Genomic DNA, 13,523 nt, shown 5'->3' with positions numbered 1-13,523 from the left:
TCCCCTTCTCCCACTAACACCTCCCTCACAGGAGTGTCAGGCCATGGATGCTCTAAACAGAGAAAGGATGTCTTCTGGATGGCAGCTGGTGGAAGTGGTACCCCAGAGACCACTTTCCTTGTCTCAGGGACTGCAGATTATGGGCAGTGAAGCCAGGCTCCTTGCCAGCCCACCCATCCATGTGAACACATGCACCCTTGCCATTGCCCTGGAATGGCCACCCCGCTGTCCAGGGGTGGCCAGGGAATGGGTCTCCCCTCTCCTATGAATCCACATGCCAGGAGGTCTGCATACGGTGTGACAACAGAGCAGGACCGGGAATTTTGAATGGGTTTAAAGGTCCGTCCTAGTGTCTACCCCTCTGCCCCCTCCACACAGACGCTTAGGCAAGGACAAAGGGAGCATATAGACGGCCTTTGGGTGTACAAAAGTCTGCACAAGGGAATAGGGTGGGCAGGTTTCAGGGGCATCTGTTCTATTCTTTACAAAGAAAGGGTGGGTAAGTGGGGCCCAGCCACTTCCCCAGGTGGGGTGGTAGTTTACAACCAAGGCTTACTCATAAGCAGGGCCAGTTTTTGGAATGATTATTCCTCTGCAATAGCCCATGTAGACTAAGCCTGCTCACAAGAGTGCCAGGCCATGAGTGCACGAAGTAGAGCTGTGCTGTGCTACTGTGTGTTGGAAGGCAGTGACCAGGGGTATCCCAGAGATTGCTTTCCTGATCTCAGGGACAGCGGCCAAGCTGCCATGGAAACTAGCCCCTTGCCTGTGCCCAGGTGCATCCTCGCCTGCAGCCCTTGCAGTCACCCCTGCTGCCCTGGGGTTGGAGGAGGAGAGGAAAATGCCCTCTCCCGTGATTCCCCATGCCCACTTTTCTGCATATGGTGCACAGACAGAATGGACCCAGGAATTTTGAATTTGGGGCAATGTTGGCCCACTCCATGGCCACACACACGACCAGGCTATGGCACATGGGGTGTCAGAATCTCCTCTGGGCTGTGTGCAAGGCTTCATTGGGATTCAGAGAGCAGGAAGTAATAGAGAATTTTACTATAGAGAATTGGGGCCCAACTAAAGTGAGGCCCCCTTGGGTTCATTGGTGGTTAAGTGGGTGGCTCAACTTGTGAGCTTGCAGTCCGTGGGTGGGGATCACCCATTAATGGGTAGGCACAGCACAGCCATATCCCCAGTAGACTGGCTCTCTCATGAGAGTGTGAGCCCAGTGGGCAGCAAGCTGCCAGCCAGTGGATTTGTGATGGGTCTGGATGGACTACTTTGCTGGGGTCATCCCTTGTGACATTTTCCCTGCTTATGGTGGGACAGACTTCCACCACCACCACCATCCTTTGCCTTCCCCCCTCTGCATATCCCATTCTAGCAAATGTGGATTTACCCACCCCTCCAGTAATGACAATGGAATTCCACCCTCCCTGAGCCCCCAAACCACTAGGAATTTGTGCTTGTGTTGTGCTTTCAGGGTGTGGGGATACTTGGAGGGATGGTGGTGCCATCGCTGGTAGAAGAAGCACTGGCACTGCAGGGCATTTAAATGGCTTTCAATGCCCTTTCCCTGCAGAGGGCGGGCGGAGAGCTCCGAAAATGCAGAATCACACACAGCATGCCCATTTGAGATTGTAGCCAATCACGGCCACCTCACTGATGTGGTGACGGTTTGCCCATGAGCTGGCTGTAGAGCTGGCTGGGATCGGTCTTGGAGGTCGAGCAGTAAGGAGGGGCTACTCTCTCCTGCAACTGGCTGGCCACAGTTTGGTGAATGTCTGTGGCATGACTTGGAGTAAAGAATTGGAAACCCAGCCAACTTCAACTGTGGTTAGCTGTTACATATGAACCAGGCCTATATTTTGCAGCCAACCAAACACTAGAGAAGCCTTTTATGATCCCTTTGAACAAGTGAGTTTAGCATCGTTCTATATATGTATATGCATCACTTGCCAATTCACACATCCATGTTTACCTCTGAAGTCATGTTTGTGTACGCATGTGTGTGAATGATTCATGATAGAGTAAATCCCTCAAACACAATCCATTTAGGACAAAGCTAAATGAGATGCTAAAGACACTTTAAGGCCATTCTCATGCGCAGCCTAACCCAGGCTAGGGCAGCCTAGCTCGGGTGAGGCTGTGCGGGGATCTGCGTAGATCTTGGCACGCCAGCCCTAAAGTTCCTGTCTCACAGGGGTATCCCTCAATGCACTATCCTTATGCACCAGTGCATTGTGGGACATGTCGTCCTGGACTCCGGAGATCCATGCTGCATGCAGCAGATTGTTTGGGAGTGGGGTCCATGATCCCACTACAATTGGGTGATCACTTGGCGGTGTGTGTGTGTGTGTGAAGGTTTGTGCAGCCTTCCCCCATCCCGCCTGCCCTCCCTGCCTCCCGGTCATGTGAATACCCCCTAGAGGCTTCATTTTACTCCAAGCAGCAGCTGCATGGGGCCCTGATCTGGATTAGGCTCACCGTGGTAAGGCGGGGGTTGTTTAAGCCTTTTCTTCACTCCCTTTTCCTGCTGAAAATTGCCCCCTAAGCTTTCCCAAGCCTTCAGTCCCTACTTTACTAAAGCGATCAGTGTGTGAACATGCCAGAGTGAAACACACTGAAGTCTGTGGATCGACCCTTCTCAGTTTCTGACTCACAGTGACATGTGTAAACCGCACCCACTGAGAAGTGTTATGTTCAGGGGCAGCTCCTTGTGTGCTCAGGTGACATGATGGCCTCAGGTGGGAAGCACACTACAGGGGGGTGAGTGCCGGCACCAGGCCCTCCACTGCAAGTATCACCACACCTGTCTGCAGCTGCCATCCCTGCCTCAACTCTGCTGCTGTCCTCTTTGCCCAGCTGCATCCACCCCTTTGCTGTGGGGCCCAATCCCCACACCCTCTACTGATCCAGGTGCCACCCATCATCTTCCCCCTTGCACTGGCCTCAGTTGCTGGCTGTTTACACAGCATGAGCCTGTGGAACGTGCCCTGAGCAGCTCCTTTGCTGCACTAACACCAGCTCTCTCCCTCCTGTCTCTTCCCTGGACAAACCCAATTTGTCCAGAGACAAATCAGAGAAGCTTGATGCTTGGAAGAGAGACAGCAGAAAGAAAGTGCAGTAAGCAAGGGAGTACTGATAAGGGATGCCTTTTAGTCAACTATTTCTGTCTTGAATGATAGACATTGCAACACTGGTTCCCAGAGCTGTCTGCAATCTCCCTTTGATGCTTATTTCCCTGAGTTGCTTTGAACGACTGCTGGGATCTTCTAGGAGCTGCTCAATTGTTTTTAATACCAAGCTATGAGTTGAAGAAATAGAAGATCTCCAGGGATTGGGGGAGCATTTCTTGCTGTAATTCCAAAAAGATAACAGGTGCATACTTCTACTGCAGCAAATGTATTCATGATACTTTTTACCCATCCTCTTTTCATCCCTGCTCCTTACAAAAAACCTGTGAGGTACATAGGAACATAGGGAGCTGCCATATACTAAATCAGACCATTGGTCCATCTAGCTCAGTATTGTCTACGCCAGGCCTGCTCAACCTAGGCCCCCCAGCTGTTTTTGGACTACAACTCCCATAATCACCAGCCACAGTAGCCAACAGCCAGGGATTATGGGAGCTGTAGGCAAGCATCTGCAGGATGGCCGAAGTTGATCAACCCTGGTCTACAGAGACTGGCAGCTCTCCAAAGTTCTCCAAAGTTGCCGGCAGGAGTCTCTCTCATCCCTACCTTGGAGATGCCAGGGAAGGAATTGGAATCTTGCATGTAAGGATGCAGATGCTCTTCCAAAGGAACCCTATCTCCTAAGGGGAATATTTCACAGTGTTCACACATGTAGTCTTCCAACCAAATGGAAACCAGGGTGGACCTTGCTCAGCAAAGGGGACCATTCATGCTTGCTACTAGGGATGTGCATGAAACGGATTTTGTGCTTTGTTTTGAGCTTGAAACAAAACACAGACAGTCAGAACGTTTAATTGAAACCACGGTCTACCCGGTTGTTTCGATGGAACAAACTTTGAAATGTTTTGAGTGTTTTGGTCATAGGGAACAATGGGGAAACTTGAAACACCCCATTGTTCCCCATGGATAGCTCCTAGGGACACCAAAGTGGGTTGGCTGGTAGGGCATGATAGGTGCTACCTACCACCCAACCCACAAAATAAATGGGCAAGGAGGTAATTTTAAACAAATTCTAACCTTTCTCTCTCTGCCTCCCAGTCAGTATTCCCTCTAACAGAGATTCCCAGATGTTGTTAACTACAACTCCCATAATCCCCAAGCTTTAACCATTGCAGCTGGGGATTCTGGGAGTTGTAGTCAACAACATCTGGGAATCCCTGTTAGAGGGAACACTGCTCCCAGTCCCTTTAAATACATTTTGAAATAATTCCTTTGGGCTCCCCTGCACCCCTCCCCCAGCCAATGGGGTCACAATTGCCCATGACAACACTTGATTTGGATGATAACAAGCCAACCAAGATGCAAGGAGATCACAAGCCAGTTGGAAGCCAGTGCCAATAAACCAATTAGCAAGGGAAAAACAGGCCTCCAAAATAGTGCTCGGAACGTCAAAACATTTCAAAATGAAATGGGATTGTTTTGTTCTGAGCTTGAAACAGGCTCTTTATTTAAATGGGCACTTTGTTTCAAGCTCAAGAAACTGGAAATCGCCCATCTCGAGTCGCAACGTTTCGACATCAAAACGTTTTGCACATCTCTACTAGTTACCACAAGACCAGCTCTCCTCCAATTACAAGGTAGGCTAGGCCTGAGAAAAAGTGACTGGTATAAGACCATACAGGAAGCTTCCTGGCTGAGTGGATCTACTGACATTCTAACCACCACACACTGGTGCACTAAAGTTTACATGGCATTTTAAATGAGGGTGTATAACCTTCACAACTTGTGCTTCACCGGTCTCAACAGTAGCCCATATACTGTATCCTGCCAGGAATTTGATAACCCCAGCCTTCTGCAGCCAGCAAAACAGGTTTATTGGGACCCTCAAGGTTTATTATACCCTGATAGTTAGGTATATTTGGCTTAGTGGGTCACAGTTTGTTCAGTTCTTGTTATACAGAAATACAAATTTTGTGTGACATCTATCTTGCAAAGGGGTTGCATAAAATGTTATTATGTTTTGCCTCTCTTGTTTTTAGTTTTACTAGAGAGCTAGGTTGGTGACCTTCTCTTATTGGATTCATAATTCAAGAGCTGTATTTTCAACTTTGAAGCAAAAGTTCAGACTGAGAAAGAAAGTTCCTCCTCCTTGCTCAATAATGAAATATGGTTTGAACAATTAATTCCTGCTATGTTCTACATTGCCGAGATCTGCTTTAGAAACAAGCACACATGGGCTGTAATCCAACAAACCCATTTATGAGTCTGGAAAAGATTCTGCAGACACAGGGGACTTTTGGGATTCTTGCCATACAAGCAGCACCTTGCCCTGCATCCCAATGCAAGTCGGTTTTGAAAGTCCTGCAGAGTTTCAAAAGTAATTGGCAAAAGCCTTGCAAAGTCTTCAGAAGCGATTTAGAAGCAGTTGCATGGCTCTCGGCTGCTTCTAAAATAAAGATGAAGCCCTCTACAGCCCAAGAAATCCAGATCCTCCCTACATACCTCTTTGTGCAGCCTCTGAAGACACATCATGCTTAATCTGTGGATTCCTATATATGTTTAGGAACCAAAACTGTTGTTCACGCAGAACAAGAATACTACATGAATTCTACACATTCCACCAATGAAGCTAATTTCACAAGTTTAGAAGAGCCAAGTTCTTTGATTGTGCAGAGTTTGCTTCTGCTCTACATTTCATGTTACAGGGCAGAAATCAAGGGCATAGTGTCAATCTCATGCTTCGTACACTCCAAGTGGTAAAAAGTAGTTGCTGCATGGGAGACACAGGAACTTAGGAAGCTGCCTTATACTGAGTCAGACCATAGGTCCATCTAGCTTAATATTGCCTACACAGACTGGCAGCGGCTTCTCCGAGGTTGCAGGCAGGAGACTCAGCCCTATCATGAAGAAGCCAGGGAGGGAACTTGAGACCTTCTGCTTGCAGGCATGCAAATGCTCTTCCCAGAGCGGCTCCATCGCCCGAGGAGAATATCTTACAGTGCTCACACATAAGACTATAACACTTTCGCAGAAACCTGTGAAAAAGATTAGGAAATGCTCAGCAGCAGAGCACTTGCCTAGCATGCAGACATCCCCAGCAGGGGTTTAGCTATAACTGTACGGATGGGTTCAAAGAACCCGGGCCCCCAAGCTCCAGAGGGCCTCTCAGCTCCACTGCTCCCTATTTTCTTCATTATCTCCTTCACGCTGAGAGAGGGGTGAACATGGGCCCCCTCTCCCTTAGCTACACCCCTAGACACCAATGACTTCCCTCCGTATAAGGCAGTTTCATAGGCAAGGGAATGGTCAATTTCATATGTTTGGTGGTCCACCTATGATCATGCAGGGTCACCAGGAGTCAAACAGGCTCGGTATGCAGCCTCTGCTATTTGCAGAATCCTGGCTTTGAGGGGAGAAAGAAGTTGTGGCGGGGGCGGGGGGCAGGAGCTCTTGTTCACTTCTTTTCCAGGGATCATTCCAACCTTGCTGCACCTCTGCACACTCCCATGGGGGTTAACATAGGGGCCCGGCCAACAAACATATGAAGTAGGCCACAAGGCCTGCTCTAAGACCACCCAATGGGATTTAGGGATGAGTGGGAATCCCAGTGATCCAAGTGTGTTTGTTAAGCTGAAATGGTTATTTGTGTAAACATGGCCTATATGCCTCAGTGTGAGGAGAGGAGTCTTTCTGACTCAGCAAACCTGAAGCCACAGCTAGCTTTCCAATGCTATGTTAAGGGACCTACAAACCGCCCCCCCCCACCGCCACAAGTCACCAGATTGCTGGTTTAAAAACAGGCTATCAATATTGTTATTATTAGAGGCAGCGAGGCAAACTGAACATCATTGGAGTCATATTATTAAAGGAATACTTACAAAAGGTTAGGTCTTTCTTGTGCTTGAGGCTGGCAAGGAGAAAGAAATTACAAGGCTTCTTTCTTTATTTTCAGCTGATTTTGATGTTTCTTCTGTATTCTTCAAGGAATACAGACCTGTTTCCATCAGAGCAACTCTTCTTACGATTCACACTCTGAGGCATGTACTTTGCATAGGGAATATTGCTTTCTGGAAACCCAGCAATCCTTTTCTTTCTAAGTACAGGAGTATTATGAGAGAGGCAAATTCAGCAACACAACGATGCCTTTTGAAGAGCCTTTTCCTGTGCACTATGACCCATGTCTGGCTTAGGAAGTGTTAAAAAGGCAGGTAGATCGTTTGCAGGGGAAATAACATAAGGTATATTGAATAAGGGGCATGCCAAATCATCAGTGTTCTCTTATCACATCTGCTGCGTCAGATTTGACAAGCAGGAAGGCTTCTGGCCTCATGCAATGTGTTAAATCACAAAAAGCAATCCAGTAATAATGAGTGCAATGTTCTTTGGGGATTTTTTTTTTTTAAAAAACGCTGTTCGAAGGAGAAACCAAAATAAATTTGCATGATACTGTTCTGTACAACCTCCTGTACAGTATCCTCCCTTTAAACTCTTTCCATTTATATGTAAATTACCAGCCATTTTTGCAGGGCATGACGAGTTGCTCTGTTTACAGCTTTTGGATGCCAATTTCCAGCACACCTGGACCCACTTGATATACATTTTCCATAATTCTAGTTGCCATTTGCAGATGGTCACAAACTAGGTGACGCAACTGCAAGGACACTGTCTCTGAAACCGCGTTTCTTTGTCTACATGCATATGTGCGCTGTCACAATCTATTCTTCATATTTATTCAGCACAAACAGGTTGCCAGCTTGGGACAATGTTAAATTTCTCAAGTTTTGATTTTTGATTAGTGCTGCCATCAACATTTACTGAAAATGGGTCAAACCTGTCCACACTTGCTGCATCCTTCTGATATTTCAAATGATTTGTATCTTGCCCACATCATGAATACCACAAATCCCATGCTGCATTTCAAAGTTGATTTCATATATGTACATTCTACCAGTTCAGGGTTCCTTATAAGGCTGAATTCAGACACAGCATGAATCCGGTGGTTGGAGAACCCACGGTTTCAATTTCAAACTGTAAATCATCTCCAGATGTTCTTCCAACCGTGGTCCATCAACCTCCAATTCCAGGAGAGGGGATGTGCACATGTCCACATGGATGGACAGGCTGGCAGGGGGCATGTTTTGAAAACTACTTGGTGGCTGTTGCCAAGACAGGGAGAACCTGTCCCTGCATACAGCAAACTGGCTCAATATAGATGCCCAGTGGCTTGACATTCTTGTGAGAGCGGTTCATGGGAGAAGGGGTTGTTTTGTCATCACACATTATTAGAGATTTTGCTTGGCAATTCTCCCCCCTCCCCTCCGATGGTTCTTCTTATGAGTTGTGAGGGGTTGTCCCCATGGTCTGGCACTCTCTTAAGCGAGCGTGGTCCACCCTGGGCCAGCATCGATCCTCATCACTGATGAGGAATTGCTCCTTTCACTGGAGCAATGCTGATCCAGCTACCTGGCCCTGCTCATGAGTAAGGCTAGGTGAATGTGTATTATGACCCCTATCCTTGAATTCTTCTCTGCCTTAGCTTTTTATCTGAGAAGGAGAAGAGCTCATTTATTACCTCCTCACTCCCACCTGATTATCTTGTAGCTGCTCTGGCACTGGAAGCAGAGAGAAGCAGGGTGGGTCTCTTTCATTTCTGGTCCATGATGCTGAATGCCTAGCAGTGAGCAAGACTCCAGCAGTGTGAGGGAATACCTGGCTTACTGCCAGCACCAGGTTCTGGATAGAGGGGAAGGAAAGAGAACTCTGACTGCTATAGGGGCCACAGCTGCAGCAAGTGCTAGGTAAATTCTAGAGTGTCGAGCTAGAAGCTGCTTATTTGGGGAAGGCTTGTGGCAGTTTGGAGGCTTGTGGGAGTCTCGGACACAATTGTGCCCCTCAATTGTCTGGTTTAGGGTCTGGTTTAGTTTGAATTGGCTTGAAATATGACAAGCTATTTGCCATTTTGGGGAAAAATAGGCTTATACTAAGTCAATTTGAGGGAAAGCAAGGGAAGAAGAAGAGATGCTCCTGATTTGCCAATAACTATATCCCAGGACACACCACCAGCCTGTTGAAGGGTGTGAGGAGAAACATTAAAATCATCACACAGCAAAGTATGCTCTGGTGGTAAACAGGTTTAGCCCAAGTGATTATCTGAGAATACTAGGTTGAGTTCAAAAAACAAATACAGATTTATTAAGAAACTAAACATCACATATTGTAAGAGATCCATTGAACAACACACTCAGACAGGCACTAGCCTTCAGCAACTGAACAATTCTAGCTGACTCTGTGGCCACCTTTGCACAGGTCTGGTGCCACGGTTTGCCCCCATTCCCCTCGCCCTGCTCCCAGACAATCCTGATCTGGAGTCTGGGAGCCTGAAAGCGGAGAGGAACTGGCTGTGCAGGCTTCCTCCTTCTTACGAAGGACAGCCGTGGCAGCCAACCAGATATGGAGAGAGGGAAGAGCTTCCTACCCTCAATTCCAGTTAGAAGCAGCGTCAGGCTTCAGATGATACAACACTGCTTTTGATCCAGAATTATCGTCCGTGAAACCAAAAAGCAACCAAATGTGCAAATTCAGGTTTGTGACCGGAAACCTCGGGTTACTTTTGAATGGAACCGAGGGTTCCTGAATTCAGACGACCAGAAACCCCAACCTCTGGCATGGTTGCCTGCGGTTTGGCACGCTGTCCAAAGGTGGCCTGACTGACCAAGACAGACCTATTAACATCTCATCATGCCTCTAGTGGCCAAAGGAAGTTACTGCAGTGCTAAAAGCAACGCTTAAGAATGATAACTTCTAACACAGCCCACCGGCTCCTGCCTGCTGGACTGGACAAGAAGGGCGTGGAAAGAGGAAGGGTACCTATTAGCAGGTTACAACTGCCAACTGCGGCCTTACCTGGACAGAGATAGCTTGGCCCCAGTTACTCCTGCTCTCTGGTAATCTTTCGCTTAGATTACTGCAATGTGTTGTATGTGGGGCTGCCTTTGAAAACAGTCCGGAAACGGCAGCTGGTACAAAATAGGGCTGCAAGATTATTAACTGGGACTGGACATTTTGATCATATTAGGCCAGTGCTTTGTCAGCTGCATTGGCCCCCAGTCCATTTCTGGGCCCAGTTCAAAGAGGTGCTTTTAACTTTTAAAGCCCTAAATGGTTTGGGACCAGGTTACCTGGGAGAGTGCCTTGCCCCATGCTCAGGTACTCCAGATCTGTACACTACTGTCTTTGTTGTTTTTCCTGGTAAATGAGTAGTCATTATTTATTTATTTATTTTTTAAAAAACACCTTTCCCAGAGAGGTCAAAGCAGGTTCAGAAGTTTTCATTTTAAGGTAAAAAACAGTTTAGCACAAGCCTCAACCTAACTTGTAGAATGGTACCACTTTTTAGAAGTGGTAATAAAAAGGGACAAAAGTAGGTGCTGGCCGGCAGGGGATGCTGTATAATAAGCACAGTGCTCAGTGTCTGACCAGAGTACCGAAACTTGCAAGAAGGAAGGAAGGGATTCTGCAGAAGCCAAGGCACATCTCTGGATCCTGCATGAGAGCCCCATCAGTAAGTACTGCAAAAGCTTAAAAAAAACCCCAAACATCTGGGAAAGGCTCTGGTGGCAGCTGCAAGACTAACATCAGGTCAAATGCTGGGACCTTACTGCCACGGATGGATCACTGCTATTGTAGCCTGCCACTTGGCCCCTTTAATTCATTTTCCCTCCTTTCCAGTGATGGCATGATAGGAGGCACTAGGACAGGTCTGCTCAACTTAGGCCCCCACAGCTGTTTTTGGACTACAACTCCCCTAATCTCCAGTCATAATCCCTGGCCAATAGCCAGGGATTGTGGGAGTTGTAAACCAACTTCTGCAGGAGGGCCAAAGTTGAACCCCCATGGTGGCTCCAATTTCCTGGTGTTGAGAGGAGCACTGCTGCTCCAGTCTGCCTCCACTGGGGCCACCACGCACCATCCAGAAGGCTCACCAGGACCCACTGTGGGGCCCTCTGCCCATGGTCCTATCAAACCTGGAGCCAGGCCTGACCCTATTTTCAGACCAAGCGTCACTGCCAGAGTGCCCCCTGCCCTGGCACACTTCGGAAGTGTCTCTCTGCCTGCCACCACATTATCTATGCAGTAGCCTGGCCTGTACCGGAAGCTGAAGCAGGTTCTGACAGTAAACTGACCATAATGGTGTCATTACTGGAAATGTAGGGACATTTAATCGAATTTTAATTTCACAGTGGATCAGGTTATACTTGATATAGAATGTCTGCAACTCAAACACATTCAGCAACACTTTCTGGATAGATATTGTAGTTCTGGGATTGGGGCGGAAAGGACACTCTGTTACACTCTAGGGCACACATATACAGTAGCAAAGCCTTTTAAAACACATCCCTAAAAGGCATCCTAGGGACAAAATAGGAAGAGTGATTGACCAGGGAAAGGATCATCCTTGGCAAGTAAGGACAACTGGAGCATATGACATGCACTGTTGGCACAGACAAATGTGAAAAACAGCTCAGAGAGTGCAGAGATTGTGCTTCCAGTTTTGGTGAGATGGGATCTTTTGGGGGGGACGGGACTTACAGAGTCCCAAAAAACAGTGCTGGGATGCTGGACACTGCAAGCAGCATAAAAGCTTAATGTTAAAAGAAGGAAGAAAAGGAAGAGCCTTACAGGAGAAATAGATCTGGAGGCGAGATTTAAAAGAGAAGGGAGAAGTTTAATAGGCACCGAGGGGGAGGATGATTCAAGCATCAAGAGCTGCACAGCAGAAGGGCAAGTGGAAGAAGGCAGTAGATGTGAGTGATAGGAGGTAGCAGCATGCACTGAATGAAGCATCCAAGGCATTACTAAGAACTCCTCCAAATTACCTTTCTTTTGCCCAGAAGTGCCATATAACTGCCACAAAAGTCCTTGGTGAATGTTCAATTCAAATAAACTCAGAACAGGCCTATTAAAGCCAATGGCTCTGCTCTAGGGAGAGTGGGTGGTGAATCACACCCTAAGGAACTTCTGTTCCAAAGCAACAGAGCAGGGGTAAACATGGCAAACTTTCTTCCCTGTTGTTCCTTGGGATAGCCAATCCTACAAGAACTAAGGAGAATTTTAAAAATATATTCTTACAACAGGGATTAAGGGGGGGTGGGGATACTTGGGAAGAAAAGTTTAGCCATGTGGGCTGTGCATTCATAATAAGTCTGAGTATACTAAGGGAGTCTTCCCATTAAAGAGAGGGCATTTCCACATAATGCAGGCCTGGAAACAGCCACTTGCTGCTTATCTATGGAGAGTAAACATCACCTCTGGGCAACTATACAGGGAAGCTAAATAAAAGGTGGGGATTTGGAGGAGACAAATGACTGATATAGAGATGTGGGCCAGGAAATCTGGTGAATGTACTTACAACGCTGATAAAACAGTCACTGTGAGGCAGGGCAGCAGATGGAAGCAAAGCTTAAGGAGTAACTCCTCAAATTTTTTGAGGGGAGAAGAAGGACACTTGGTTGGAAATATGTTGGTTGGTGGGGGGACAGAAAAGTACTTTGGGGAAACTCATCAAATGCATGAGTGGGATCTATGAGTCTACCACAAGCCACAAGTTGTTTTTTAAACATTCAAAATGATTCAGTCCTTTTGTGATAAATATTTTATCCCATCCTTTCTCTAAGAAGCTCAGAGTAGCATACATTAGAAGCCAGCATGGTGCAGTGGTTAGAGTGCTGGACTAGGACCGGGGAGACCCGAGTTCAAATCCCCATTCAGCCATGAAACTAGCTGGGTGACTCTGGGCCAGTCACTTCTCTCTCAGCCTAACCTACTTCACAGGGTTGTTGTGAGAATAAACTCAAGTATGTAGTACACCGCTCTGGGCTCCTTGGAGGAAGAGTGGGATATAAATGTAATAATAAATAAATAAATAAATAAATTATTTTCACTCATCTCATCTTCTCTTCATAAGAACCCTGCAAGATAAGTTAGGCTGAGAGGGAGGGACTGGGCCACGGTCAGCCAGTCATAGCTGAGGGTTTGAATCCTGGTCTCTTTGGTGCTAGTCAATTGGTTCAACCACAGTAGGTTTCAGTATATTGCTACCAAATCCACCATATGCAAAGCTTGGCAACTGAAATCAATTTTTGATGTGTGCTTTGAAAGAGAACATAACCCGAAGCACGGTGCGATCTATCTAACTTAAACTAGCACAACAGCATGAGCATAAGCAAACTTTCTCAGTCTGAGCTGCTCCTGAGAGTTGTGAGACCCTCGGGGAGGAGGTGAGAATGGAGTGCAGGGAGCTGCAGGGGGAAAGGGGAGTTCCCCACAAGAGATTTGCTTTGGGGAAATTCCCTCTTCTTCCTGCAACTCCCCATGCCCCATCCCATTCCAGAG

General features: G+C 47.1%; 1 protein-coding gene across 6 annotated transcripts in view; it reads right to left on the bottom strand.

Annotated features, from left to right (window-relative positions):
* GPC6 (glypican 6) overlaps window positions 1-13,523 on the bottom strand; it is a 1,119,686-nt gene that overhangs the window by 548,561 nt on the left and 557,602 nt on the right. The window lies entirely within an intron of this gene.

Source organism: Hemicordylus capensis, chromosome 3 (genome assembly GCF_027244095.1).
Source record: "Hemicordylus capensis ecotype Gifberg chromosome 3, rHemCap1.1.pri, whole genome shotgun sequence".
Classification (NCBI taxonomy): Eukaryota; Metazoa; Chordata; class Lepidosauria; order Squamata; family Cordylidae; genus Hemicordylus; species Hemicordylus capensis.
This window is presented reverse-complemented; position numbering and strand designations above follow the sequence as displayed.